We start from the raw sequence: 4,738 nt of genomic DNA on the forward strand, positions 1-4,738 counted from the left end.
GATTTTATTGAAGGTTAACGTCGTGAGCATACACGGGATATAAGTCATGACAAATGGGTGTTACAACTTGGAAGAATTTCGTATCGTTAGTACTATTACTAAACGAACGTGAGCTCGGAGAGGCCATGGAACTCTTATAAGGCTAAGAACGACTTTAAGTAAGTATTAAGAGAGAATCTAGAGGTTTTGGGGTCAAGCGGGTTGGAGAAAGTAAGTTGTCAAAGCTTTGGGAAAAACTGGGCAAATTTCGGACAGGATTTTTTATCCAACTTGAGCGAGGTATGTATATCTCCTAGCATATGAGAATTTATGGAGTGAATAAACTATCTAAATTGAAGTTCATCGAGTCTAGTTTTCAACGCAACAAACCGTTCGTCTATACGACATCGGATTAGGGAGTTATGGACATTTTAAAACTGACTGCCAGAAGCCCGCGAACCTACGCGAAAATTCTAGAAACCACTTAAAAGCCCACTAAATTGGCCCACTCGGCCCAAACCCGACTTGGAGCTATATAAATAGCCCTCCAACTTCATTTTTCACCTATTTTCACACATCTTTAAACACTAGAACCACCTAGAAACATCTCTCCTACATTCCTTATCCTTAAACACAAGAAGTTGTGAAGAAGCTTTGTGATCAAGGCTCGGGAAACTCGTAGCAACTTCGTATCATCGCTATAGTGTCATAATTGTTGATTGGATTATGGAAGAGGATGGCGGAATCTGGAGTTTTGAGTTACCAAGGAGCCATGCAAGCTTAGGAAGGTAAGATTCTATCTTCATTATCATGGGTTTTGTTTATTCGAAATTGTATTCGTTAAATTTTAGCGTATTTGGTTAAATTGAGGAAAAGGGGAGTATAATCTATATGGGTATTGTTGCTTGGATAAGTTGGGTGTTGAATTAAACTAAATGGGTTGTTGGTATTGTTGTTGGTGTTGGTTTTGTTGTCATGATTATCATGGAAACACAGTATAAGCAGGGGAAATGCTGCCCGAATTTCCGTAACTTCGAATAATTGAGAAAATTAGCACCAAAATATTTGCATGCAATTCGAGGAGGACTAACCCAGGATTTGCATATCCTCGTATAGGTGCGGAGGTAAGGACAAGCTCAGGATAGGAAAGCCCTTCAGGCAGCAAGTTAGAGAGTAAGGTATGTAAGGTTTTCGCTATCGCTTTCCTTGGCACGAATCAATAGAACCCCTAACGTGTATTATCAATCCATTTGAGTCTATTCCGGATTTCCTACATTTTACGATATATATCTATATATATATATATATATATATATATATATATATATTACAAAAAATACGTATTTTATGAGAAGTACATATATTTTATGAAAGATGCATATTTTTCCGAAAATCTCTATTTTTACGAAATTCCAATATTTTACAAAATTAAATAAATGTCCCCAGCTAAGTCGTTTATTGGCTCCTATTAAACCGTCCATATACTTTATGAAAGATCCTTATGATGTTAATGTGAGTATTATCATTTGAGTCATTCCTTGTCTTCGATATGTGTCCCATAATATATTCGGAGGTATAACGACCTTACGTCACTCCGAAAGGCCCAATGTCACTTCTTTGACCCCTCATGCATATATATATATATCTATATATATGTATGCACTATTTTACTCCACCGAGCCTCGCAATAGTCAGCCGGGTACGACACGTAGATGTGCAACCACTGATCAGTTGGGTATTCACACCGAGTCCCATTAGGGCCGGGTATGTTATTATATAATGATGTTTTCCCGGACGCGGGGAGGACGATGATATGATGATGATGATGATATACATACCGAGTCCTGAAAAGACCAGGTACGTTTCACACCGAGTCCTGAAAGGGCCGGGTACGTTATATATATATATATATATATATATATATATATATATATATATATATATATATATATATATATATATATATATGTTGCATATGAAAAATGATTTTCTCATGCATGGCATATTGTATGGTTTCAGATGTCACAGGTTACCAGTTATCACTATTCTCCCATGTTTACATTTATATTTTACTGATGTCATTACTTCCCTGCCTTACATACTCAATACTTTTATTCGTACTGACCGTCCACTTCCTGGGGCGCTGTATTTCATGCTGCAGATCTTGACAGGCAGAGCAGAAGAACCCTCTCAGTAGGATCGCTAGTTTCAGCGGGACGTCAGCGAGTACCATTATACCGGGCTTGCTAATTGGGTATTTATTGAGTCTGCAGGTTATGTAAATGACAGATGTACGTACTCTTAGAGGCTCCTAGATAGTGTAGTGGGTGTCGGAGTCATGCATGATTTCATTATACTTATGATACACATGTTATAGCCTGGGCGGCTATATGATATTTTAAAATGTTCATGTTGCAGCCTTGTCGGCTAGCTTATGTATACATTCGTTCACAAAGAGGTTATGTTATCCTTGTGTTGGGCCTTCCTGTGTACCGGTGCTCTTATATGTACATGCTAATGATTACGATCAGGATTATTGTATTAAGGTTATATTATGTCATGTCAGGTGGTACTCGGCTGTTAGGGTCGGGTGCCCGTCATGCCCCTCGTCGGGGTGTGACAACAAGTTTCCAGGCAATCTAAGCCATCTAAGTATCTATGAGTCCGGAACCCAAATGACCCCAAAAAAAACAGAGTGAACCAAAATACCCCCAAAAAAAAAACTAGTACCAAAGTACCTTTAACGTAGTAAAATACTGCGTTATTGGACTTAACTCTAATGGCTCAGTTAAGTCCAATAACGCAGTATTTTACTGCGTTATTCTGTTTGTCTTTTTTTTTTCCACACTTTTTCCGTACTTTGGGCATAGATTAATCATGCTTCGAGATTCCGGAACTTCAATATTTTATATAGAACCATACTTATTTTTGTGTGATTAATAAGGTAGGCTCAATATGTCAAGGATAAGCAAAACTTCGGGTCGTCGTTTTAGTGGTTGAAAAGTGCTCGAAGTCCAGTTTTGTTTGAAGACTTGTTGTCATTAGCTTAAAGTTTTTTTATTTTTAGGGTTTAGATTTAAGTGTATTATTTTTTAATGCGTAACTTTATTTCGAATATGTTGTGATCTTTTTAAAATAAGATTTTTTATTAAGAAATAGATACAAATATACTTAATATTTACTAAAACATGCACCATGCACCCAACCAAGGCATGGTTGAAAAGTGATCGATTATTAGTGATGTTTGATGTGGCATGAACTTAAGTAGTTATATTTATTGATAAGATAAAAATATCAAATAATGAGTATAGGGAGAAAAGTAGTTGTAAATTGGTGATACTTTAAACAGTCATAACTTTGCGCTCGGACGTCCGATTTACGCGATTCCCCCCCTCCGCCTTTAAAAGTTAAAATTATAGTATTATCTTTTGACTTTTTATTTCGTTTTTATGAAACTTTAAATTTTGCACAATTTTTTTTATTGTTAAGGATTTGAGATCATATTAGGGGAGTAAGTTGAGTATAGCAAAGCTTTTCGGTATTTGGAAAAAGCTATATTTATGGAAGACACGTGCAGGAGCATTAATTACTACTGACTAGTTTCCAGGCAATCTAAGTATCTATGAGTCCGGAACCAAAATGACCCAAAAAAAAAAAAAAACTGTGAACCAAAGTAGCCCCCCAAAAAAAAACTAGTACCAAAGTATCTTTAACGCAGTAAAATACTGCGTTATTCTATCGATTCTGGAAGCTTGTAACTATTTCGCATGCCTGGACCAGGCATATTTGGCTCCTCGAAGAGGAAGAGCCAACCAACCCAAGACTATAATGATAACAACAACAACAACAACATGCCAGTGAAATCCCACAAATTTGGGTCTAATGAAGATAGAGTGTATGCAAACCTTACCTTTACCTTGGGAGGTAGAGAGGTTGTTTCCGGTATACCCTCGGCGAAGTCTATAATGATATCAGAGAAAACTTTCATGGCCCTGGTTCTCCTTTGAACAATTAAATTTTTTCATGGGCATATTTACATACATTGAAGTCCCCCCTAACACTCAACTGCCATTCCAGGCTCCTCTTATTGTTGTCAGTTCATACCAAAATTCCTCTCTAGTAGTGAATGAGGCCCATAGGTGCCAGTATAACAACATCTACATTATTCTTGAATGCTTTCCAGGATTACAGAGACAAAATAGACACCCTGTTGTATGTTCATACTTTTCCATATTCTCCTATCCCGTAGTACAATGATTCCCCCAGCTAGTCCATCTGGTACTCCGTAATGACCCTACTAATTGTTGAGACCAATCTTCAATTTTTGTCTCTTGAATACAAACTATATTTGCTCCCCACTGCTTTAATAGTGCCTTGATGGTTTCCCTCTTCTTTCCTTGGTTCAACCCCCTAACGTTCCAGCTTAAGCTTTTGACTTTCATCTGGAAGGAGAATCATGATTCCTGCCCCTCAACCTGCTTTCACCCTTATCCTGATTTAAGTCTGAAGTTAGTTTCTTTTATTCTGTCACCTTTTTTTTTAAGCCTTTGAGTTCCCCCTGCTACTTCCCTTTGTTGTAATGTGTGCAGCCTCCTTTGTTCCATTCTTGAAATCATGTCTAAGAGTTCATTTTCAAAGCTATTTGCATTAACTCGAATGCCTTGTAGGCCTTTACCATGACAAAATTTTTCCATTTAGAAGTAGAGATGACAGGAGGAGTTTGAATAGTAAAGAGAGGTTGTCACTGCATGGCTGAGAA

General features: G+C 37.4%; 1 long non-coding RNA gene across 1 annotated transcript; it reads left to right on the forward strand.

The window, feature by feature from the left end:
• The first annotated feature begins 582 nt into the window (after positions 1-582).
• LOC132613781 (uncharacterized) lies at positions 583-2,463 on the forward strand. Its single transcript, XR_009572101.1, has 3 exons — positions 583-767; positions 1,096-1,157; positions 2,141-2,463. It is a non-coding gene; the product is annotated as an uncharacterized LOC132613781 (long non-coding RNA).
• The last annotated feature ends 2,275 nt before the right edge of the window (positions 2,464-4,738 follow it).

Source organism: Lycium barbarum, chromosome 10 (genome assembly GCF_019175385.1).
Source record: "Lycium barbarum isolate Lr01 chromosome 10, ASM1917538v2, whole genome shotgun sequence".
NCBI classification, from domain to species: domain Eukaryota; kingdom Viridiplantae; phylum Streptophyta; class Magnoliopsida; order Solanales; family Solanaceae; genus Lycium; species Lycium barbarum.